We start from the raw sequence: 26,250 nt of genomic DNA, 5'->3' as shown, positions 1-26,250 counted from the left end.
TTGGTAGGTTTGTGACTTTTTCGTTGGACATCAGCTCTCTGCCGTTGATGAAGTTTCTGTGTTGCTGTTGTCGATGTTGAATAAAGGGGTATGATCTGAGCGTTGTTTGACATTTGTGCCTTTTGAGAAAGTGGATTGTTTTAGAAGCTTTTCTGGAACGCTTTCTGGCAATCCAATATTGGAAAGAGGAGCCCCGGACCAATGGAGCAGCTCACGGCTTTCCACCTACTCACACTCCAAACTTGGAACCACCCACAGCTGTAGGCAATGATGGCCTAATGTAGGTCACCATAAAATTGAGAACTCTGCTACACTCAAGGTTAGATGGTTTGAAGGACAGAATCCTTCAGTATGAGGTGCTGAAGCACACGTTGGCCAAGAGAGAAACCAGCTGAAGAGTAAGAAGAGTTAAATGTCTACATAAAGAATTGTTAATGTGTGTGTGACTTCTATTAAAAGATTTTCTAAATTTGGCTTCAACGAATGAACTACAAAGAATGAAACGGGTAGCTATGCTGCAAAAAGTAAGACATTATGAATTGTTGTTTGTATTCCACATATCTTGACAGTCGGCTTCAAAGAGATTGTGGAAGTCCTTTCTGCTTTTGGCCTCGACGTGTCCGCTGAAATGTCACGTAAACTTTAGCGACTACAAAATTCAACTACGCAAAACCATTTTATAGGAGAAGCGCAGCAGAATGGAATGCCAACTGAGTTTCTATAAACTGTTAAGAGTATATTATCAGGGATCATTTCTATAGTTCCTTGCTTGGAAATGTGTTCCGAAAGTGCTTGTCTCCCAAGCTGTGAAGAAGAGTCATGATGCTCGTTTCTGAGCATGAATTGGGCGCAGAGCAGTGGCTTTGGTTGTGAGCTCTGTCGTTGATGAGTGTTCTGTATTGCTTTTTGCAATATTGAAGAAAGGAGTATGTTCTGAGTGGTGTTTGGTATTTAAGTCTCATTTTGGAATTGTTTTGTTTTTGCATCTGTAGGTCCTATGCAGCAAACTTTGTTGAAATGCAGAACTGTGTGTTGTCTAAGACAGCAGTTGCAAAAAGTGGGTTTTATAGTAAAGAGAGCTTTGGATATGTCCCCAGTTCGAGGTCAGCCATCGCAATTTTTTTAAGAATGCAATCAACGTCAAGTTTCTGAAATGCCTAAGTTAGCAATTGTTGGTAGGTTTTTGACTTTTTCGTTGGACGTCAACTCTGTGTCGTTGATGAAGTTTCTGTGTTGCTGTTGTCGATGTTGAAGAAAGGGGTATGATCTGAGAGTTGTTTGACATTTGTGCCTTTTGAGAAAGTGGATTGTTTTAGAAGCTTTTCTGGAACGCTTTGTGGCAGTTCAATATTGGAAAGAGGAGCCCAGGACCAATGGAAAAGCTCACGGCTAGGAAAAGACATAAATCATGAACATTTCCACCTACTCACACTCCAAACTTGGAACCACCCACAGCTGTAGGCAATGATGGCCTAATGGAGGTCACCATAAAATTGAGAACTCTGCTACACTCAAGGTTAGATGGTTTGAAGGACAGAATCCTTCAGTATGAGGTGCTGACGCACATGTTGGCCAAGAGAGAAACCAGCTGAAGAGTAAGAAAACAGAGTTAGACTTGCAAAATCTTCTTTAATGATGTTGGCTTGCTTCAGTTCTGTCTTCCCCTTTTAAGGTGGCCTAGCGTTGTAACAGATGTGTGGAAAAAAACCCGGTTTGTTGATACCACAGCCCGGGAGGAACCTAAGTACCAGTTTAAATTCCTAAGTTCTTGGCTAAATAAAAGATCATTTCTGTTAACCCGGCTCCCGTCTCTCTTGTGGTTGTGTTTTGTGGCAGCTTAAACCTCTCCTCGTCTTGGGGCCCGAGTCACAGCATCCTTTGTATAAAGCAAACGTTGTCTCATCCAAGATACAATACCACATCACTGCAAAAACTTGAAATGTTTCCAGCGATGTGGTATTGCATCTCGGATAAGACCGCAGATATGAAAATCAGGTGTTATTGAAAAAACGGGCCTGACACGGGTTCATTTCACATTTCGATGTCAGTCATAGCATGTTTTCTAAGTGCTCAAATGACGTCAGGTTTCTGAAATGTCTAGATAAATAATTGTTAATGTGTGTGTGACTTCTATTAAAAGATTTTCTAAATGTAGCTTCAACGAATGAACTACAAAGCATGAAACGGGTAGCTATGCTGCAAAAAAGTATGACATTATGGATTGTTGTTTGTAGTCCACTTATCTTAACAGTCGGCTTCAAAGAGATTGTTTAAGTCCTTTCTGCTTTTGGCTCCGATGTGTGCGCTAAAATGTCACGTAAACTTTAGCGCCTACAAAATTCAACTATGCAAAACCATTTTAGAGGAGAAACGCAGCAGAATGGAATGCCGATTGAGTTTCTATTAACCGATAAGAATATATTTTCAGGGATCATTTCTATAGTTCTTTGCTTAGAAATGTGTTTCGAAAGTGCTTGTTTCCCAACCCATGACGAAGAGTCATGATGCTCCTTTCTGAGCATGAATTGGGCACAGAGCAGTGACTTTGGTTGTGAGCCCTGTGTCGTTGATGAGCGTTCTTTATTGCTTTTTGCAATATTGGAGTCAAGTCATCCTCATTTATATAGCGCTTTTAACAATGTAGATTGTTTCAAAGCAGCTTTACAGAGATAAACATATAATTTAACGTAACAGAGATTGGTTTGGTTTTATAGTGGCTCTTGAAAAATGTTTTTTCCAGCTAAAGTTAGTTTTGATTGATTCACTTCCGTCTAAATGATCATTTGTTATTAAATTAGGGGCCGCTAAGACGACACTGTTCTCTCTAAACAGACTTTAAACGTGAACCTGTGATAGACGCTGATGGCGTTCACATACGCATTAAGAATTGATTCTATAGTTATGTGCGTTTGAATATATGTGCGCAGGTTTGTAATTCCTTACAAACCATGCCTAAACAAACTACTTGTCTATAAATTTTGATGCAGAATTTTTATTTTATCTTATCACTTTGGGTAGGTACGCGAACCGAAAAATTCCACAACGCTTTATCTGTAGAGTGGTATAGGGATCCTACATAGGGAGAGGCTAGTTGGCACTTCAGCAATGCATTGTCATCGGGTCCAGGCGAAAGTCCTTTGTCAGATCTGGATACGGCCTGGATCCAGCAGGCTGCGGGAAAACCTCGGGATAAACAAAGACACTAAAATTAGCGTAGATGCCATTCTTCTTATGATGTAACGAGTACATCAGGATATGAGGGAAGTGTTCCCAGTTCCGGCTGACCTAATCTAAGCAGCCTAATATTGAATTATAGAAGGCTATAGAGTGTTATGTGAATGCTAGGTCAAAGAGATGTGTTTTTAGTCTAGCTTTGAACTGACAGACTGTGGCTGCTTCCCGGACAATGTTAGGAAGATTGTTCCAAAGTTTTGGTGCTAAATAGGAAAAGGATCTACCGCCAGCAGTCGATTTATATATTCTAGGTATTATCAACTGGCCGGAGTTTTGAGATCGCAATAGACGTGAAGGACTATAATGCATTAAGAGCTCGCTCAAGAACTGGGGAGCTAAACCATTTAGTGCTTTGTAAGTAATCAGCAATATTTTAAAATTTATACGATGTTTAATAGGGAGCCAATTCAGTGTTGACAGAACCGGGCTAATATGGTCGTACTTCCTGGTTCTGGTAAGAAATCTAGCGGCTGCGTTTTGAACTAGCTGTAGTTTGTTTATTAAGCGTGCAGGGCAACCACCCAGTAGAGCATTACAATAATCTAGCCTTGATGTCATGAACGCATGAACTAGTTGTTCCGCATTTGTCAATGAGAGCATATGACGTAATTTAGATATATTTTTAAGATGGAAAAATGCGGTTTTACAGACACTAGACACATGACTTTCAAATGAAAGATTGGTATCAAAGAGCACACCCAGGTTCCTAACTGACGACGAAGACTTAACAGAGCAGCCATCAAGTGTTAGACGGTATTCTAGGTTATTACGTGTGGAAGTTTTTTGTCCAATAATTAGAATCTCTGTTTTTTTCAGAATTTAGTAGTAGGAAATTACTAGTCATCCAATTTTTGATATCAACTATGCATTCCGATAATTTTGTGAATTGGTGAGTTTCGTTAGGTTTGGAAGAAATATAGAGCTGAGTATCATCAGCATAACAGTGAAAGCTAATTCCATGTTTCCTAATGATATCTCCTAAAGGTAGCATGTACAGAGTGAACAGCAGCGGTCCTAGTACTGAGCCTTGTGGTACGCCATACTGAACTTGTGATCGATAAGACATCTCTTCATTTACTGCTACAAACTGATAGCGGTCAGATAAATATGATTTAAACCATGCTAATGCAATTCCACTAAGGACAACATAGTTTTCTAGTCTATTTAAGAGAATGTTGTGGTCAATGGTGTCAAATGCAGCACTAAGATCAAGTAACACTAATAGAGAGATACAACCACGATCGGATGATAAGAGCAAATCATTTGTGACTCTAATGAGAGCTGTCTCAGTTCTATGGTACTGTCTAAATCCGGACTGGAAATCCTCGCAGATACCATTTCTTTTAAGAAAGGAACACAGTTGTGAGGATACTGCCTTTTCTAGTATCTTTGACAGAAAAGGTAGATTTGAGATCGGCCTGTAATTTACTAATTCTGTAGGATCAAGTTGCGTTTTTTTAACAAGCGGTTTAATCATAGCCAGCTTAAAGGTTTTTGGTACGTATCCTAGAGACAAAGATGAATTAATGATGTTAAGAAGAGGATCTATGACTTCTGGAAGCATCTCTTTCAGTAGTTTAGTCGGTATAGGGTCTAACATATATGTTGTCGATTTAGATGAATTAACGAGTTTGCAAAATTCTTCCTCTCCTATGGCAGAAAATGAATCAAATTTTACCTCGGGGAGACTATAATGCACTCCCTGATGCGATACTGTAGTAGACGGTTGCATAGTTATAATTTTGTCCCTAATATTATCAATCTTATAAGTGAAGAAGTTCATAAAGTCATTACTGCTGTGTTTCTTGGAAACTTCTGGGCTTGAAGCTTTCTTTTACGTAAGTGTAGCCACTTTTTCAAATAAATACCTTGGATTATGTTTATTTTCTTTTAATAGGGTTGAAAAATAAGCAGATCTAGCAGCTTTTAAATCCTCTCTGTAAGCAATCGAGCTCTCCTTCCATGAAATCCGAAATACCTCTAGTTTTGTTTTCTTCCAGTTGCGCTCCATTTTTCTGGCTGCTCTCTTAAGGGCCCGGGTGTGCTCATTGTACCACGGTGTTGGACTATTTTCTTTAATCTTCTTTAAGCGCAACGGAGCAACTGTATCTAAAGTGCTGGAAAGGAGAGAGTTAAAAGTTTCTGTTGCAATATCAAGTTCTTCTAAGCTATCTGGGATGCTGAGACGATGAAACTGATTAGGAAGATTATTGATAAAGCAATCTTTAGTGGCAGAAGTGATAGGTCTAACATACTTGTAACACGGAGTTGGCTTTGCAGCCTTGGCTAAATGTAATTTACATGAGACTAGATAATGATCTGAGATGTCGTCGCTCTGCTGCAGAATTTCAAAAGCATCAACATTGATTCCAAGTGATAATATTAGATCTAGAGTATGATTACGACAATGAATAGGTCCTGACACGTGTTGTCTAACTCCAATAGAGTTAAGAATGTCTTTAAAAGCCAATCCCAATCCATCTTTTCCATTATCTACATGTATATTAAAATCACCAATAATTAGGACTTTATCTGCAGGCATTACTAATTCTGATAGAAAGTCAGCAAATTATTTGATAAAATCTTTATGGTGCCCTGGTGGCCTGTATACAGTTGCCAGCAGAATTCTCAAACTTGATTTATCGTTTACATTATATATTTTTACATTAAGCACCAAAACTTCAAAAGAAATATATTTTAAACTAGATTTTTTAGTGGTTTTGAAAATATTACTATAAATTACAGCAACACCTCCCCCTTTTCCTTTCAGGCGAGGTTCATGTTTATAACAGTAATCATGAGGGGTGGACTCATTTAAAGTAATGTAATTGTCTGGTTTTAGCCAGGTTTCTGTAATACACAGCACATCTAGGTTATAATCTGAAATCATATCATTAACTATGAGCGCTTTTGAAGTAAGGGATCGAATATTCAGCAACCAAAGCTTTATCGTTTGCTCATCTGTATTATATCTATTTTTTATTTGTTGAATATCAATTACATTTTTAACCTTAGATCGGTTTGGACGTTTTTTGGATTTCCAAATCCGGGGAACAGACACAGTCTCTATATGATGATATCTAGGTGAAAGAGCCGCTATGTGATGGGATTTATCTGACCTTGGTGACACGAGGCCGCGAGGAAGAAAGGAGTATGTTCTGAGTGGTGTTTGGTATTTAAGTCTCATTTTGGAATTGTTTTGTTTTTGCATCTGTACTTCCTATGCAGCAAACTTTGTTGAAATGCGGAACTGTGTGTTGTCTATGACAGCAGTTGCAAAAAGTGGGTTTTAGAGTAAAGAGTGCTTTGGATACGTGCCCACTTCGAGGTCAGCCATTGCAAGTTTTCTAAAAATGCAATCAACGTCAAGTTTCTGAAATGCCTAATTCAGGACTTGTTGGTAGGTTTTTGACTTTTCCGTTGGACGTCAGCTCTGTGTCGTTGATGAAGTTTCTGTGTTGCTGTTGTTGATGTTGAAGAAAGGGGTATGATCTGAGTGTTGTTTGACATTTGTGCCTTTTGAGAAAGTGGATTGTTTTAGAAGCTTTTCTGGAACGCTTTCTGGCAATCCAATATTGGAAAGAGGAGCCCAGGACCAATGGAGCAGCTCAAGGCTAGGAAAAGACATCAATCATGAACATTTCCACCTACTCACAGTCCAAACTTGGAACCACCCACAGCTGTAGGCAATGTGGGTGCATATCCATATCCATATCCTTTTGGATATGGATATGTTAAGACAACAGTTGCAAAAAGTGAGTTTTATAGTAAAGAGAGCTTTGGATATGTTTAGGGCTGGGTATTGTTAGGAATTTCACAATTCGATTTGATTTCGATTCTTGAGGCTTCGATTCGATTTCGATTAGATATTGATTTATTAGCTTCGATATCGATTCAATAATCAGTAAATACACAAATAAATTAAGTACCTGAGTAGCCTATATTTTTAAAAAATGTGTGTAGTATTACCAATGTTTAATAACAAATTGACCCCAGCATGTTTCCTGTCGTGGTTTATTTAGCAGAACAAACTGTACAATATAGTACATGTGTTGAATACAAACCACAACTCTAACAAACAGGTGCTTTATTAACACCTCTAAAGTGCATGTAACTGTAATAGAAAGTATATTTCTTTCTTCCTATACATTCAAGTTATAAAAGAAATGTAAACAGAAGCACAAAATGTGCATACTCATAGAAAGAGTGGGGGTTCAATCTTCACCTGGCTGGCAGGAGCCGCCACTGGCATGTCACGTGACCTGTCATTGGCTGGCTGGCAGCTGCCAGTCTGATTCTAGCATGTCACATGACCTGTCAGTGGCTGGCTAGTTGCCTGGCAGTCTGCTGTAGCGACTGACCGAATCCTGTTTTCCTTTCACTACTGAACAAATATGAACACATATATGTTTAATTCACAAAACCTTGAATCATGTGAAATGGTGCCCCAATGTCTGCCAGCAGGTCATTGATTAACTCCATTTATGATGCATTGCGCAATCAAGAAACAGTTCCCCGTTGTTCTCGAAACCCTCACGTGGTGCACACCACGGATGGACAATATGCCCTAAGGATACACACACACACACCACACATACCCGCACACAAACGTCCTTTGTGTGCAACTTAGGATAGGAATGTCCTTAATGTATATAACACAGAATTGTATCTAACCTTCCTGTATGCATGCATATCTAATTAGTTTTGTCTTATTCTATAGATGTAATTGGAGACTGGTCTGTAACTTAAAATCTTAAGTGTATTTCTAAAGAAAGATTACCTAACAGTATCATCTTCTGTAAACTCTCCCTCTTGCTAGGTCATAAAACTTTATGACCCCCAAAAGAAATTCCAAGGGAATCACAGCTCCCACTTGAATTCTGATAAAGAAAGAGGAATAGACTCTGCAATTATATATTTTCTATAAGTATAACCACTTAAGAAATGTATAAACATGAATTTGATCTTTCCTAGGTCATGGTAGCCGGTATTATGGCTTTATAGTCGTGTGAGTGAACATTAAATGTGTGTAATTCTGCATATGAATGTAACTTCATGTTTCTTCTACTCTTTCCGGCCATTCTTGGTACCTGTTTGACCGTCTTGTTTTGACTAAACCAGTCATACATAGGATATTACAGTAAAATGTATTGTTCTGTGTGTACAATCTTTCTGGCTAGAAATGACAAAATTTTATAGCATCATCAATTATCCTGACAAGACAAAGAAGAACTTTTCCCGCTCGAGATGCTCTAAGATGATTGGTTCACATACGCGAAGCAGGCATGAACCCCTCCTCTCTATAAGAAACTGACACAGGAGTTTCTCAAAAAAAAAAGGAGAGCACTTTCCCTGTGAGAGGTGTCCGGTCCCATGGCTCCTTAGGGAGCATTACACCGCGTTTCTTTTCTTTTCCTTTCTTTACTAAGTTTTATTTTCATTCTTCGCCTCTCCCTCCCGAGGGAGATGAACTCTGAACTATTTCCTTGGTAACTTCACGTTTGGTGAACCTTTAAAACTTCCCGCGAGTCTGCTCGCCCCGGAAGACACGAGAGAACAAGCCTATAGCGCCGAAGGACAAACACGCACACGACTCTGCGTTCTTCAGCTCACACAAAGAGAACCATATACGCAAGTATAGGTTATTGATTTGATTTGATTTGATTGATGTGATTTCTTGTTGCCTCTCTAAGGGTTATTGTCTGTGATTTTTGCCATGCTGCGATCACCCCGGTGATCTCTCTCATCCTGACCGTTAGTTTCACTTTCTCATCCTCTATCTCTCTCTCTCTCTCTCTCTATATATATATATATATATATATTTCACTCTCTCTCTCTCTCAATCAATCTCTCTCTCTCTCACTCCCGTTGTTATTCGTTTGTCTCGTTAGTTTTACTGTTTATTGTACATACATGTATCCCGGGTTTAAATGTAGAATTCTGTATCCGTAGTTTCATTTTATTAAAACCATTATATTCTTGATTGCTAATTGTCTAAAGTTCTCATTTTTACAAAGTCAATGAAGTGTTCGACCCTTTTGCTACAAAGCTTTACAATTCGTTACTATTTCAGTAGCCTAAATTTTATGATAACAAGAAGGTGATTTTTCATGGCCAGAAAATAGCTTTTTGGAATTATAAGAAAGAGATAATTTTTGTTGAAAATTGATAAGTTAATCTTACGGCCGTTTGCTGGACAAACAGATTGTTCGATAACTAAATTAATTCCATTTAAGGTTATCTCATATAATCGATCTGTAATAAGACTATTGATATATTAATGACGAACCATAACCCATTATGGTGATCATTCATATATACAATCGATCTATTTTCAGCTTCGATAATTTAACTGTAATATGCAATATATTAATCATTCATGATTAATTATTAAATTCCCTATATATAATTTGAGCTAATTTAATGTAAGACTCATTGTCCCTACACTGCCTTTGCCAAGTTTCAAATCCATTGGTTTTTAGCAGTTTTTGTTTTTTGTGTTCCTCCCTTTCTAGCTTATTTATTATGCAACTGTTAATATGATTATGTTCTTAAGTATGATTTATGTTTTGGGGACTGTTATCCCAATTAAACCAGTCAAATGGCCATGATCAGACTGGCAGCTTACTGACGCTTTGCTCGACGCTCATGAGTCAGTGTGGCTGATCAGCGAGTATAACGCGTTGCCTGACACTCTGGCTGCACGGAAATTAATTGTTTTCTTATTAAGCATATAATGTCATGCATCTATTCTTTAGTATAATTGATGTTTCGGGGACTGTTATCCCTATTAAAGCAGTCAAATGTGCCATGATCAGACTGGCAGCTACTGACGCTTTGCTCGAGTCGCTCGAGGCTCATGAGTCAGCCGCGGCTGATCAGTGAGTGTAACGCGTTGCCTGACACTCTTGCTGCACGGAAATTAATTGTTTTCTTATTAAGCATATAATGTCATGCATCTATTCTTTAGTATAATTGATGTTTTGGGGACTGTTATCCCTATTAAACCAGTCAAATGTGCCATGATCATACTGGCAGCTACTGACGCTTTGCATGAGTCGCTCGAGGCTCATGAGTCAGCCGCGGCTGATCAGCAAGTATATCGCGTTGCCTGACACTCTCGCTGCACGGAAATTAATAGTTTTCTTATCAAGCATATAATGTCATGCATCTATTCTTTTGTATAATTGATGTTTTGGGGATTGTTATCCCTATTAAACCAGTCAAATGTGCCATGATCAGACTGGCAGCTACTGACGCTTTGCTCGAGTCGCCCGAGGCTCAGGGTACTGATCCGCTTTTGCGACATGACTGAAGCGTGGTGTCGCACGCCTCTCCACATTTGTAAGTTGATGGGCGTTCCTCAAGTTTACCGCTATGGGCGTGGTTTTGACCCAGCGGCCAGTCTAGAACAAAGGCCCCTCGAGAGACTACTTCTATTGGATAGACGCGTCGCGTTTGACGGATTAATTTGCATAATGGTGGGCATCGGCCAGCTTTTTGACGTGCAGCATTTTTCCAAATGAAGCGCCGCCTTCCCGGAATGCTTTGCAGGCGGTTTAAAGTCGTGGGACGTCACCCATAGGAATGACGGTACTGATCCACTTTTGAGACACGACTGAAGCGTGGTGTCGCACGTCTCTCCACATTTGTAAGTTGATGGGCGTTCCTCAAGTTTACCGCCATGGGCGTGGTTTTGACCCAGCGGCCAGTCTAGAACAAAGGCCCCTCGAGAGACTACTTCTATTGGATAGACGCGTCGCGTTTGACGGATTCATTTGCATAAAGATGGGCATCAGCCAGCTTTTTGACGCGCAGCATTTTTCCAAATGAAGCGCCGCCTGCCCGGAATGCTTTGCGGGCGCGTTAGAGTCGCGTGACGTCACCCGTAGGAATAAAGCGGAGTGCGGCGCGACTGAAGTGTCGCACGGACAATTGGATCAGTACCGTAAAGCAGAGTGCGGCACGACTGGAGTGTCGCACGGACAAGTGGATCAGTACCGTCATGGGTCAGCCGCGGCTGACCAGCGAGTATAACGCATTGGCTGACACTCTTGCTGCACGTAAATTAACTGTTTTCTTATTAAGCATATAATGGCATGCATCTATTCTTTAGTATAATTTATGTTTTGGGGACTGTTATCCCTGTTAAATCAGTCAAATGTGCCATGATCAGACTGGCAGCTACTGACGCATTGCTCGAGTGCTCGAGGCTCATGAGTCAGCCGCGGCTGATCAGCGAGTATAATGCGTTGCCTGACACTATCGCTGCACGGAAATTAATTGTTTTCTTATTAAGAATAATCTCATGCATCTATTATTAGAATTTATGTTTTGGGGACTGTTATCCCAATTAAGCCGCGGCTGACTCCATGCGTCCAACAAAGCGTCAGTAAGCTGCCAGTCTGATCATGGCACATTTTACTGGTTTAATAGGGATAACAGTTCCCAAAACACCAATCATACAAAATAATAAATGCTTGAGATTATATTCATAATAAGAAAACAAATTATTTCCTTGCAGCAATTGTCAGGCAACGCGTTATACTCGCTGATCAGCTGCGGCTGACTCATGAGCCTCGAGCGACTCGAGCAAAGCGTCAGTAAGCTGCCAGTCTGATCATGGCACATTTTACTGGTTTAATAGGGATAACAGTCCCGAAAACATCAATCATACACAAGAATAAAGGCATGACATTATATTCATAATAAGAAAACAATTTATTTCCTTGTAGCGAGAGTGTCAGGCAACGCGTTATACTCGCAGTATCAGCCGCGGCTGACTGGATGAGCGTCCAGCAAGCTCTGTAAGATTCCAGTCTGATCACGGCCATTTGACTGGTTATATTGGGATAACAACAGTCCCCAAAACATCAATCATACTAAAGAACATAATCATATCAACAGATGCATAATAAATGAGCTAGAAAGGGAGGAACAGAAAACAAAAAAAAACTGTCAAAAATCAATGGTTTCTGAAACTTGCCAAAGGCAGACTGCAAGGCAACTAGCCAGCCACTGACAGGTCACGTGACATGCTAGAATCAGACTTGCAGCTGCCAGCCAGCCACTGACAGGTCACGTGACATTCCAGACTCAGAATGGCAGCTGCCAGCCAGCCACTGACAGGTCGTGTGACATGCCAGTGGCGGCTCCTGCCAGCCAGCTGAAGATTGAAGCCCTACTGTAAAAAAATGCACTTTGTGAGGCACACGCGCACACATTCGCACACACACGCCCGTGTCACAGCATCCTTTGTATACAGCAAACGTTGTCTCATCCAAGATACCATACCACATCACTGCAAAAACTTGAAATGTTTCCAGCGATGTGGTATTGCATCTCGGATAAGACAGCAGATATGAAAATCAGGTGTTATTGAAAAAACGGGCCTGACACAGGTTCATTTCACATTTCAATGTCAGTCATAGCATGTTTTCTAAGTGCTCAAATGACGTCAGGTTTCTGAATTGTCTACATAAAGAATTGTTAATGTGTGTGTGACTTCTATTAAAAGATTTTATAAATTTAGCTTCAACGAATGAACTACAAAGCATGAAACGGGTAGCTATGCTGCAAAAAAGTATGACATTATGGATTGTTGTTTGTATTCCACATATCTTAACAGTCGGCTTCAAAGAGATTGTGGAAGTCCTTTCTGCTTTTGGCTCCGATGTGTACTAAAATGTCACGTAAAGTTTAGCGCCTACAAAATTCAACTACGCAAAACCATTTTAGAGGAGAAGCGCAGCAGAATGGAATGCCGATTGAGTTTCTATAAACCGATAAGACTATATTTTCAGGAATCATTTCTATAGTTCTTTGCTTGGAAATGTGTTTCGAAAGTGCTTGTCTCCCAACCCATGATGAAGAGTCATGATACTCCTTTCTGAGCATGAATTGGGCACAGAGCAGTGACTTTGGTTGTGAGCTCTGTGTTGTTGATGAGCGTTCTTTATTGCTTTTTGCAATATTGAAGAAAGGAGTATGTTCTGAGTGGTGTTTGGTATTTAAGTCTCATTTTGGAATTGTTTTGTTTTTGCATCTGTAGGTACTATGCAGCAAACTTTGTTGAAATGCAGAACTGTGTGTTGTCTATGACAGCAGTTGCAAAAAGTGGGTTTTAGAGTAAAGAGTGCTTTGGATACGTGCCCAGTTTGAGGTCAGCCATTGCAAGTTTTCTAAAAATGAAATCAACGTCAAGTTTCTGAAATGCCTAATTTAGCTATTGTTGGTAGGTTTTTGACTTTTTCGTTAGACGTCAGCTCTGTGTCGTTGATGAAGTTTCTGTGTTGCTGTTGTCGATGTGGAAGAAAGGGGTATGATCTGAGCGTTGTTTGACATTTGTGCCTTTTGAGAAAGTGGATTGTTTTAGAAGCTTGTCTGGAACGCATTGTGGCAGTCCAATATTGGAAAGAGGAGCCCAGGACCAATGGAGAAGCTCACGGCTAGGAAAAGACATCAATCATGAACATTTCCACCTACTCACACTCCAAACTTGGAACCACCCACAGCTGTAGGCAATGATGGCCTAATGGAGGTCACCATAAATTTGAGAACTCTGCTACACTCAAGGTTAGATGGTTTGAAGGACAGTATCCTTCAGTATGAGGTGCTGAAGCACACGTTGGCCAAGAGAGAAACCAGCTGAAGAGTAAGAAGACAGAGTCAGACTTGCAAAATCTTCTTTAATGATGTTGCCTTTCTTCAGTTCTGTCTTCCCCTTTTAAGGTGGCCTAGCGTTGTAACAGATGTGTGGAACAAAGCCCGGTTTGTTTATACCACAGCCCGGAAGGAACCTAAGTGCCAGTTTAAATTCCTAGGTTCTTGGCTAAATAGAAGATCATTTCTGTTAACCCGGCTCGCGTCTCTCTTGTGGTTGTGTTTTGTGGCAGCTTAAACCTCTCCTCCTCTTGGGGCCTGAGTCAAATTATCCTTTGTATAAAGCAAACGTTGTCTCATCCAAGATACCATACCACATCACTGCAAAAACTTGAAATGTTTCCAGCGATGTGGTATTGCATCTCGGATAAGACAGCAGATATGAAAATCAGGTGTTATTGAAAAAACGGGCCTGACACAGGTTCATTTCACATTTCAATGTCAGTCATAGCATGTTTTCTAAGTGCTCAAATGACGTCAGGTTTCTGAATTGTCTACATAAAGAATTGTTAATGTGTGTGTGACTTCTATTAAAAGATTTTATAAATTTAGCTTCAACGAATGAACTACAAAGCATGAAACGGGTAGCTATGCTGCAAAAAAGTATGACATTATGGATTGTTGTTTTTATTCCACATATCTTAACAGTCGGCTTCAAAGAGATTGTGGAAGTCCTTTCTGCTTTTGGCTCCGATGTGTGCGCTAAAATGTCACGTAAACTTTAGCGCCTACAAAATTCAACTACGCAAAACCATTTTAGAGGAGAAGCGCAGCAGAATGGAATGCCGATTGAGTTTCTATAAACCGATAAGACTATATTTTCAGGAATCATTTCTATAGTGCTTTGCTTGGAAATGTGTTTCGAAATTGCTTGTCTCCCAACCCATGATGAAGAGTCCTGATACTCCTTTCTGAGCATGAATTGGGCACAGAGCAGTGACTTTGGTTGTGAGCTCTGTGTTGTTGATGAGTGTTCTTTATTGCTTTTTGCAATACTGAAGAAAGGAGTATGTTCTGAGTGGTGTTTGGTATTTAAGTCTCATTTTGTAATTATTTGTTTTTGCATCTGTAGGTACTATGCAGCAAACTTTGTTGAAATGCGGAACTGTGTGTTGTCTATGACAGCAGTTGCAAAAAGTGGGTTTTAGAGTAAAGAGTGCTTTGGATACGTGCCCAGTTTGAGGTCAGCCATTGCAAGTTTTCTAAAAATGTAATCAACGTCAAGTTTCTGAAATGCCTAATTTAGCTTTTGTTGGTAGGTTTTTGACTTTTTCGTTGGACGTCAGCTCTGTGTCGTTGATGAAGTTTCTGTGTTGCTGTTGTCGATGTGGAAGAAAGGGGTATGATCTGAGCGTTGTTTGACATTTGTGCCTTTTGAGAAAGTGGATTGTTTTAGAAGCTTTTCTGGAACGCTTTGTGGCAGTCCAATATTGGAAAGAGGAGCCCAGGACCAATGGAGAAGCTCACGGCTAGGAAAAGACATCAATCATGAACATTTCCACCTACTCACACTCCAAACTTGGAACCACCCACAGCTGTAGGCAATGATGGCCTAATGGAGGTCACCATAAAATTGAGAACTCTGCTACACTCAAGGTTAGATGGTTTGAAGGACAGAATCCTTCAGTATGAGGTGCTGAAGCACACGTTGGCCAAGAGAGAAACCAGCTGAAGAGTAAGAAGACAGAGTTAGACTTGCAAAATCTTCTTTAATGATGTTGCCTTTCTTCAGTTCTGTCTTCCCCTTTTAAGGTGGCCTAGCGTTGTAACAGATGTGTGGAACAAAGCCCGGTTTGTTGATACCACAGCCCGGAAGGAACCTAAGTGCCAGTTTAAATTCCTAGGTTCTTGGCTAAATAGAAGATCATTTCTGTTAACCCGGCTCCCGTCTCTCTTGTGGTTGTGTTTTGTGGCAGCTTAAACCTCTCCTCCTCTTGGGGCCCGAGTGACAGCAGATATGAAAATCAGGTGTTATTGAAAAAACGGGCCTGACACGGGTTCATTTCACATTTCGATGTCAGTCATAGCATGTTTTCTAAGTGCTCAAATGACGTCAGGTTTCTGAAATGTCTACATAAAGAATTGTTAATGTGTGTGTGTGACTTCTATTAAAAGATTTTCTAAATTTGGCTTCAACGAATGAATTACAAAGCATGAAACGGGTAGCTATGCTGCAAAAAAATAAGACATTATGGATTGTTGTTTGTAGTCCACATATCTTAACAGTAGGCTTCAAAGAGATGGTGGAAGTCCCTTCTGCTTTTGGCCTCGATGTGTCCGCTAAAATGTCACGTAAACTTTAGAGCCTACAAAATTCAACTACGCAAAACCATTTTAGAGGAGAAGCGCAGCAGAATGGAATGCCGATTGAGTTTCTATAAACTGTTAAGACTATTTTTTCAGGGATAATTTCTATAGTTCTTTGCTTGGAAATGTGTTTCAAAAGTGCTTGTCTCCCAACCCACGATGAAGAGTCATGATGCTCGTTTCTGAGCATGAATTGGGCACAGAGCAGTGACTTTGGTTGTGAGCTCTGTGTCGTTGATGAGTGTTCTGTATTACTTTTTGCAATATTGAAGAAAGGAGTATGTTTTGAGTGGTGTTTGGTATTTAAGTTTCATTTTGGAATTGTTTTGTTTTTGCATCTGTAGGTCCTATGCAGTAAACTTTGTTGAAATGCAGAACTGTCTGTTGTCTAAGACAGCAGTTGTAAATAGTGGGTTTTAGAGTAAAGAGAGCTTTGGATATGTCCCCAATTCGAGGTCAGCCATCGCAAGTTTTCTAAGAATGCAATCAACGTCAAGTTTCTGAAATGCCTAAGTTAGCAATTGTTGGTAGGTTTTTGACTTTTTCGTTGGACGTCAGCTCTGTGTCGTTGATGAAGTTTCTGTGTTGCTGTTGTCGATGTTGAAGAAAGGGGTATGATCTGAGCGTTGTTTGACATTTGTGCCTTTTGAGAAAGTGGATTGTTTTAGAAGATTTTCTGGAACGCTTTGTGGCAGTCAAATATTGGAAAGAGGAGCCCAGGACCAATGGAGAAGCTCTAGGCTAGGAAAAGACATCAATCATGAACATTTCCACCTACTCACACTCCAAACTTGGAACCACCCACAGCTGTAGGCAATGATGGCCTAATGGAGGTCACCATAAAATTGAGAACTCTGCTACACTCAAGGTTAGATGGTTCGAAGGACAGAATTCTTCAGTATGAGGTGCTGAAGCACACGTTGGCCAAGAGAGAAACCAGCTGAAGAGTAAGAAGAGTTAAATGTCTACATAAAGAATTGTTAATGTGTGTGTGACTTCTATTAAAGGTTTTCTAAATTTGGCTTCAACGAATGAACTACAAAGCATGAAACGGGTAGCTATGCTGCAAAAAAGTAAGACATTATGGATTGTTGTTTGTATTTCACACATCTTAACAGTAGGCTTCAAAGAGATTGTGGAAGTCCTTTCTGCTTTTGGCCTCGATATGTCTGCTAAAATGTCACGTAAACTTTAGCACCTACAAAATTCAACTACGCAAAACCATTTTAGAGGAGAAGCGCAGCAGAATGGAATGCCAATTGAGTTTCTATAAACTGTTAAGAGTATATTTTCAGGGATCATTTTCATAGTTCCTTGTTTGGAAATGTGTTCCGAAAGTGCTTGTCTCTCAACCTGTGGAGAAGAGTCATGATGCTCGTTTCTGAGCATGAATTGAGCGCAGAGCAGTGGCTTTGGTTATGAGCTCTGTCGTTGATGAGTGTTCTGCATTGCTTTTTGCAATATTGAAGAAAGGAGTATGTTCTGAGTGGTGTTTGGTATTTAAGTCTCATTTTGTAATTGTTTTGTTTTTGCATCTGTAGGTACTATGCAGCAAACTTTGTTGAAATGCGGAACTGTGTGTTGTCTATGACAGCAGTTGCAAAAAGTGGGTTTTAGAGTAAAGAGTGCTTTGGATACGTGCCCAGTTTGAGGTCAGCCATTGCAAGTTTTCTAAAAATGTAATCAACGTCAAGTTTCTGAAATGCCTAATTTAGCTTTTGTTGGTAGGTTTTTGACTTTTTCGTTGGACGTCAGCTCTGTGTCGTTGATGAAGTTTCTGTGTTGCTGTTGTCGATGTGGAAGAAAGGGGTATGATCTGAGCGTTGTTTGACATTTGTGCCTTTTGAGAAAGTGGATTGTTTTAGAAGCTTTTCTGGAACGCTTTGTGGCAGTCCAATATTGGAAAGAGGAGCCCAGGACCAATGGAGAAGCTCACGGCTAGGAAAAGACATCAATCATGAACATTTCCACCTACTCACACTCCAAACTTGGAACCACCCACAGCTGTAGGCAATGATGGCCTAATGGAGGTCACCATAAAATTGAGAACTCTGCTACACTCAAGGTTAGATGGTTTGAAGGACAGAATCCTTCAGTATGAGGTGCTGAAGCACACGTTGGCCAAGAGAGAAACCAGCTGAAGAGTAAGAAGACAGAGTTAGACTTGCTAAATCTTCTTTAATGATGTTGCCTTTCTTCAGTTCTGTCTTCCCCTTTTAAGGTGGCCTAGTGTTGTAACAGATGTGTGGAACAAAGCCCGGTTTGTTGATACAACAGCCCGGGAGGAACCTAAGTACCAGTTTAAATTCCTAAGTTCTTGGCTAAATAAAAGATAATTTCTGTTAACCCGGCTCCCGTCTCTCTTGTGGTTGTGTTTTGTGGCAGCTTAAACCTCTCCTCGTCTTGGGGCCCGTGTCACAGCATCCTTTGTATAAAGAAAACATTGTCTCATCCAAGATACAATACCACATCACTGCAAAAACTTGAAATGTTTCCAGCGATGTGGTATTGCATCTCGGATAAGACCGCAGATATGAAAATCAGGTGTTATTGAAAAAACGGGCCTGACACGGGTTCATTTCACATTTCGATGTCAGTCATAGCATGTTTTCTAAGTGCTCAAATGACGTCAGGTTTCTGAAATGTCTACATAAATAATTGTTAATGTTTGTGTTATTGAAATGGACTTTTTCTTTTTCTGCGCATGCGCGTGCGGTCTGTGTTTGTGTTTGGAGCTCCGTTGAATTGATTAATTAATCTCTGATTTTCTTCTTTACCACTCATTTATAAACAAGCACTTTCTATTTTTATATCATGTGAACTTATCCTCGACACTATTCCTTATAAAAAACAATCGGATTGCTTTGATATCGCTACTTAGATCCAACTTTCCGAATCTCGGCTACTAGCCTTTAGCCCGCTAGCATTTCACGCGTGGCCTTGCGCCTATCGACCCTCTCATTTTACACCCGTTTCACTGAAAGGATACGGGTTATATCCATCATTTCAGTCCTAAATTAGTAGTGATATTGGTACTATCACTACTAATTTACTGTTCATCTGTTATAATGGCGAACATATCGGATGTGTGTCTAACGTTACCTCTGAGTGCAGGTGAGGACACATTCGAGCTGTTTTCGGTACGATTGGAGCTGGAGCCGGTGGAGAAGCAGATCCGTGTTCTGCTGGTGAAGCAAGCCGAGCTGCGAGATCGGCGATCAGCGCTTGAAACATCACGCGCCGATGCTCACAAGTCAGTGGTTAGTAACTTTTGGACTCCGACTTCGTCTACTCCGTGCGTTTCTCTGCCCAGGAGGACGCGATCATCTCTGCCTTCACTCACTCCGGCACCGAGGCAACACCATGGACCCTGGGTGATCCCACAGCGGAAGACACGAGCCAGGACCAGACCAAGGACCTCCCCGCCCCTCCCGGTCTTCGAGATCTCCACCCGGAACCGCTTCTCCCCTCTTCGCGAGTCGGAACGTGACGCCGCCGTGATCATTGGCACTTCCATGGTCAGTCATGTCCGTGCTACCTCAGGTAAGCGTAAGGTGCGCACTCACTGCTTTCCTGGTGCTCGTGTTCTTGATGTCGCTGCACAGATTCCCGAGATCCTGAACGGTGACGAGCGCGTCGGTGCTGTGGTGCTACACGCGGGAACGAACGACATCAGGCTGCGGCAGACAGGAGGTTCTGAAGAAGGACTACAGAAGCCTGATCGAGACGGTACGCAGCACATCGCCTGAAGCAACGATCATCGTGTCTGGACCGCTTCCCACGTACCGACTAGGACAAGAAAGGTTCAGTAGATTATTTGCTCTAAATGAATGGTTAATGTCATGGTGTGATGAACAGAAACTGCTCTTTGTAAATAATTGGAATCTGTTCTGGGAGCGACCTAGGCTCTACCGTGCTGATGGCCTGCACCCCAGCAGAATCGGAGCGGCTGTTCTGTCAGACAACATCTCCAAGACGTTACACACCATATGACTAGTAAGTCAAAGTCCAAATCACAGTCTTTGCTGTCCCAACTTAATTGATATAAGTAGTGTTGAACATTATATAGAAACTGTGTCTATTCCTTGCTTAGTGAGGCCAAACAATAAATCTAGTGTAGGATCTAGCAAAAATCTTATTGTAATTAAACCAGAAAATCTAAATATCAGTGAACAAAAACAATTTCTAAAGCTAGGTCTTCTAAACATTAGATCGCTCACACCTAAGGCGGTCATTGTAAATGAAATGGTCACAGATAATAGTTTCGATGTACTTTGCCTTACTGAAACCTGGCTTAAACCAAATGACTATATTACAAGAACAGCCTTTGTCCACCTTAGAAACATTGCTAAGCTACGTAACATGCTATCTGTTTCTGATGCAGAAAAGTTAGTTCATGCATTCATGACCTCGAGACTAGATTACTGTAATGCTTTATTAGCTGGTTGTCCTGCATCCTCAATAAACACGCTACAGTTAGTGCAAAATGCAGCCGCTAGAGTTCTTACTAGATCAAGAAAATATGATCATATAACACCTATTTTATCATCTCTACACTGGTTACCTATTAAGTTACGTATCAATTACAAAGTATTCCTACTGACCCATAAAGCCCTAAATGGTTTAGCTCCTGTGTATTTAACAGACCTTCTATCGCCATACAATCCATCGCGCTCTTTAAGATCACTAAATTCGAGGCTTCTGGTCATTCCTAGGATATCTAAGTCCACTAAAGGAGGGAGGGCGTTCTCACATTTAGCTCCTAAACTCTGGAATAGCCTTCCTGATATTGTTCGAGACTCAGACTCGCTGTCCCAGTTTAAAACTAGATTAAAGACGCATCTCTTTAACCAAGCATTCACTTAATGCTTAACCTTTAATACTACTGCTGAATCAGTTCGAATGCATTAACATTATGAACATCAGCTATGCTAATTATTTCCCATCTGCCTTTCTGCTGTTATCTCGGGACGCTAGTCCCGAGGTAAATAGCGTTCGTCAACTCCAGTTTGTATCCAGCCTCTCACGGAGACTTCAGATGCCCCAACGCCTGTGAAGAGACGACTCGACGCCTGTGAAGAGACGACTCAAAGCCGGCAATATGTTATGCCATAAATTACTACTTGATTAACTAACTGTATTTTCTATGTACATTTCCGAAATGCACTTTCTGTAAAGCTGCTTTGAGACAATGTGTATTGTGAAAAGCGCTATACAAATAAATTTGAATTGAATTGTGTGACTTCTGTAGCGACTGACCGAATCCTGTTTTCCTTTCACTACTGAACAAATATGAACACATATGTGACCTGATCCAGCAAAATGAGTCACAGTGACCAAGAACTCAAAATTGAGATATTGCTATCTTTGGAAAGATGAGAACATAAGCTTTAAAATGATGTATTGGTCAAAGTCCTATCTTAAATGGTTATGAAGTTACATTCATTTGAATTATGGCGTGGCAGCACCTTTTTCCAACTGAAAACCCGAGATAATCGCATTTAAAGTTTTCCGTCCGTTTTTTGATGACCTCTTCAGTAATCCTTGGCATCCAGAGCTGCATCCAGTCTTTTTACAACATGATTTTACTAAAGGCATTTAGATACTTAAAAAAAACTATTAAATCAGACTGAAACATCAATTATTTAAAAATATTTATTACATATTATTCAATATTTATCAAATAATTCAATAATAATTTAAGGCGCTTTTTACAGAGATTCAATTCATTTAAATTCAATACAATTCAATTCAGCTGATTTGACAGACTCATGTCCAAAACCACAAAAGACAGAACAGATATATATATTAAAAAGGACAATAAAAACATAAGCAGATCAAATATCACATACAAACATACAGACATTTTAGCTACAGTAGTGTAGCTAAAATACACTAAAATACAGTATTCTGGATGTGTAACAGGAACATTGATGAATACCTCCAAAGATTTTACAAACATACAATATTTTCGCTTTCAAGCCTTTGAGACAGTGCCAAAATGTCTGTGTGTGTGTGTGTGTGTGTGTGTGTGTGTGTGTGTGTGTGTGTGCGTGTGTGTGTGAGAGAGAGAGAGAGAAAGGGAGACTGAGAGAAAGAGTGACTGAGAGAGAGTCCGTACAGACATACTAAATTTTTGCTTTAATGCCTTTGAGACAGTGGCAAAATGTCAGTGTGTGTGTGTGTGTGTGTGTGTGTGTGTGTGTGGCAGAGAGACGTTGACTATATATACATGTATCTACATAGAGAGAGAGAGAGAGGGAGACTGAGAGAGAGTCAGTACAGACATACTACATTTTTTCGCTTTAAAGCCTTTGAGAGAGTGGCAAAACGTCAGTGAGTGACTGTTCAGTGTGTGTGTGTGTGTGTGTGTGGCAGAGAGACATTGACTATATACATGTATCTACATAGAGAGAGAGAGAGAGAGAGGGAGACTGAGAGAGAGTCAGTGAGTTAGTGAGAGAGTGTGTGTGGCATAAACACAGACATCATATTTCTTTCTCAGTGAAACAGCTCACCTCCCGAGCTGGTTTTGGGCATGTAATGTCCTTTGTATTGTCAGTGCAAAACTCACGAATGTGTTGGTAAAGATAGTCCTGACGTTTCAAATCCAAACCAGGAGGCTTGACAGCAGGGGGTCTCTGCATTGGTGGTGCATCCTCTTTGAGCAGACATATTCCACGTTCCTCAGAATTGGCAAATTCCTTGTAGAACACCCAGCCAGGATAGTCTTTGCTCATTCTGAAAATACAGAAGATTGAGAAAAAAAAAGAGTAAATCCTCCATTCTTACAAACACACACACACACACACACACACACACACACACACACGCACACACTTTAACAATTACCTACATATATCAGCACGTTATTGATGTAATCTACATACCTGTAATGCTGGTGTTTGGTTATACCAGGGAGAGGTCGGAAGAATGGCTTGAGGAATGACTTCCAGTCACGCTGATTCACAACGACTTTCCCATCTTCTCCCCCGGCAAGTTGTGCGATGTTGACTCCAGTCTGTGTGCTACTTCTAACAGCATCTACAATGTCATTCAGACAGGAAACCATCTTCCTGCGATACGTTTGTTTTACCAGCCCGAATGCCCAATCTGGTGCAAACTTTGTATGTCCTGCTATGAGAAAATTTAATGTGATTGTTTCATGCAAACCATGAAGCACTCTCCACAGCAGGTATTGCAGCACAGTGTTGTTCTTGTTTTGTCCTGTACAGTTGTCACAATGCAGCTCCACATCCTTTTCACCCATGCCATAATGCTTGAAAAAGTGGTCAATGAATGACACCACAGCATTCGCTCCTTTTGTGGTGCATACACATTCATCAATAAGGTAATTCACTTGTCTGGGAATGGCCTCACAGTTGATGCCAAACAAGCCACACTTGCGGGGTGTCAAAAAATACATGGGACCAGGCTGAAGAGGGTCAGAGGGATAATGCACCTGCTGTGCATAATCGAAGGAATAATGCATCGTGATGTCTTGGGAGCATGGATCACATGGGCAGAGTTCATGAATGGCATTGTTTTTCACGGTATCCCTAGCTTTCTGGACCATCTCTTGATAGAGTGAACGTTCTAGGGTGACTTTCACAAGGTGATCCTCCTGTTTTCTGCAGCGACTGGATTTCTCTGCCTCAGTCAGGTTAGCGGACTTGTAAATGATGGAGTTGTTCTTTTGGCATTGCCAACACAAGTCAGTCATTGGGTTTGTACGCACAATGTAGGGCACAAGGGTCTTCCACAGGCGTCGAAAGGTCACAAGACTCACCACACGATGTTCTGATAAAACAAAGTAGGGAAAGGCTTGCTTAATTTCTGTATCAATGCACTGTTTTCAACATCTCAGTTTTTTTTAATGCTGTTGTAATCAGTAAAGGTAGATCTACTTATGTTTTTTCAGCATAGGCTTATTTGCAGTGTAGGCTTATTTACATAATTTCAAATGCAACTATTAACATTGCCAAATCCCACTTGGATCCTGATTTAAGATTGAACCCGCTAAGTCCTGGAAACCATCAGACTATGATTAAGAGTAAGTTTACAAGTATACAGGCCTTACAGGATTAATATCACAGCAATAAGCTTCCATCATCAAACATGTTCTGCATGTCTTTTTAAACATCTGATTCTGCATAGCCTACTACATTTACCCCCCTCTTATTGTACCACTACGACATTGGACAACACCTACCTCTTGCCTTAATTGCGCTTTCATAAGCACGGAAAACTGTCGCCTTGGTGTGATGAGATGGCAGCAACTTCACATCGAAACGTTTATACCCTGGAATGCGACCAGGGAGAACCAATGCGTGAAGCTCTGCGAAGGTCACGATGAACGAAACAACACGGCAGATGTCGTCATGTGTGAGCAGTCTCTGATCTCTTCTCTGGCGACCTCCAGACATTTTAACTCGTGGGCTCAAGCCGTGTTCCTTGTAGTGTTTCAGCAGAGCTGTCAGTTTATTCTGGCTGATGCTGAAATTTAACGGGAACATCACGTAAGCTACTGTCAGTAAAATCAAGAACATACTTCTGGTCAGTCGCATAAGTGTAATGGTTGTAAAGCTAGGCCTACTTACCAATGTAGGAACTTGAATGTTTCACGGCAAATTCTTTTTCCATCCAAGTAATATTCCGACCTTTGATGTTGACGCTCTCGCTGGATTTTCTTCGTCGAACACGTGAATTTATCATTCTGGAAGTGACAGCTGATCTTCCCCAGAAGAATTAGGTCTTTCTCGTATTCAGAAAGAGACGCCATGGATAATCGAAGGTCGAAAACGAAGTCCTCCTCGAAAGATTTAAAACACTCTTGCCCATTGTTTAGTTTACAACCTTTGCAAGAAAACACACAAATTTTTGTGATCTCATCTTCTCGGTTTTCATTCACCGTACCCACACACACTGCTTCACAGGTGGACATAGCCCTCTCCACCTCGCCTATGTCAGTGACAGGCTGCTCGCTCGAGAAGTCCTCAATGTTGTCGTCGACGTCGTTGTCATCGCCAGTATGCTGCCGTGCAAAGGCAAAACACCGTAACTTCGTTTTAGGTCGAAAATGAGTTATTGATATTTTTGGCAAATTCAAGACCCCCTTTATCATGTGGATAAGTATCTTGCGTCAATTCTGTTGTTTTTTCTAAAAATGATGGGTTGTCTTAACAGTAACTTCCAAAAAGCAAAGGAGAAACCAAGGCAGAAGACCGTAACACCAGTTACCGCTGTTTGGCTTTGTTTTGGAATGCTCAAATTGAGTTACGGCACTCTGCCTTTGTATCGCCGCGCGTCAATATGAAGTTACTGTGCCGGCCAGGAGTTACGGTATTCTGCCTTTGTTTTACTGTCCATTAAAGTTTGCCGCGTTTATGTTACGGTGTAGCCTGTGTTACTGTCATACTGTCATTGAAGCACTTCTGACACACACAATACCTGAATAAAAGAGTAGGTAAAACAATATTGTTGAGTGGTTGTTTTATTATAGCGTAAGGATGGCCCATTACTCTCGAGGGAAAATGATGGTTGAGATGGCTTTGAAACGCAGACATCATTGTGAAGGTAAGAAATTGTGAAACACAAAATGTGCATTAGACAAACTTAAGATCGCGATTTACTTAATTTAACTAGCTAACAGCAGCCTAGCATAAGGCTAAAGTTAGTCAGTTATGAATAGGCTACCAAACTGCTCCATATAAGCACTGTAAACAAGCAGAGACTAAATAACTTACCAGCAATAAGTAATTTAACCGTATATAATCTCAAATAAATGTTTTTTTTTTCATAATGGTAATTCACTCAGAGCCAGCTAGCCTGTCAGTGACACGTACTGTCACGTTAGACAACAGACTAGTTGCACGACACGAGTGCGAGTCGAATGCAGTTAACGTTAGTGTATGATCACACATAAAAACAGTATAGAAACAGATCCATATCCTACCTTTTCTTGTAACATGATAAAATCCATGGCAATGAACGTCATCAGAGATGTTTAATCCACAAGCATTCTGAGCATTATTCCATAGCTGGCGT

At 40.7% G+C, this 26,250-nt stretch overlaps 6 non-coding genes across 6 annotated transcripts; all 6 read left to right on the top strand.

The window, feature by feature from the left end:
• The first annotated feature begins 730 nt into the window (after positions 1-730).
• LOC143729988 (small nucleolar RNA U3) lies at positions 731-942 on the top strand. Its single transcript, XR_013200232.1, has one exon. It is a non-coding gene; the product is annotated as a small nucleolar RNA U3 (small nucleolar RNA).
• Positions 943-2,412: 1,470 nt separating this feature from the next.
• LOC143730037 (small nucleolar RNA U3) lies at positions 2,413-2,628 on the top strand. The gene has a single exon (XR_013200273.1). It is a non-coding gene; the product is annotated as a small nucleolar RNA U3 (small nucleolar RNA).
• A 10,393-nt stretch (positions 2,629-13,021) lies between these two features.
• Positions 13,022-13,235, top strand: LOC143729893 (small nucleolar RNA U3). The gene has a single exon (XR_013200146.1). It is a non-coding gene; the product is annotated as a small nucleolar RNA U3 (small nucleolar RNA).
• Positions 13,236-14,705: 1,470 nt separating this feature from the next.
• Positions 14,706-14,919, top strand: LOC143729878 (small nucleolar RNA U3). Its single transcript, XR_013200133.1, has one exon. It is a non-coding gene; the product is annotated as a small nucleolar RNA U3 (small nucleolar RNA).
• A 1,364-nt stretch (positions 14,920-16,283) lies between these two features.
• On the top strand, positions 16,284-16,497 carry LOC143729976 (small nucleolar RNA U3). Its single transcript, XR_013200221.1, has one exon. It is a non-coding gene; the product is annotated as a small nucleolar RNA U3 (small nucleolar RNA).
• A 985-nt stretch (positions 16,498-17,482) lies between these two features.
• Positions 17,483-17,694, top strand: LOC143730028 (small nucleolar RNA U3). Its single transcript, XR_013200266.1, has one exon. It is a non-coding gene; the product is annotated as a small nucleolar RNA U3 (small nucleolar RNA).
• Positions 17,695-26,250: the final 8,556 nt, after the last annotated feature.

The sequence above is a fragment of the Siphateles boraxobius genome, unplaced genomic scaffold (assembly GCF_051911475.1).
Source record: "Siphateles boraxobius isolate OS27281-9 unplaced genomic scaffold, OSU_SipBor_1 8, whole genome shotgun sequence".
Classification (NCBI taxonomy): Eukaryota; Metazoa; Chordata; class Actinopteri; order Cypriniformes; family Leuciscidae; genus Siphateles; species Siphateles boraxobius.
This window is presented reverse-complemented; position numbering and strand designations above follow the sequence as displayed.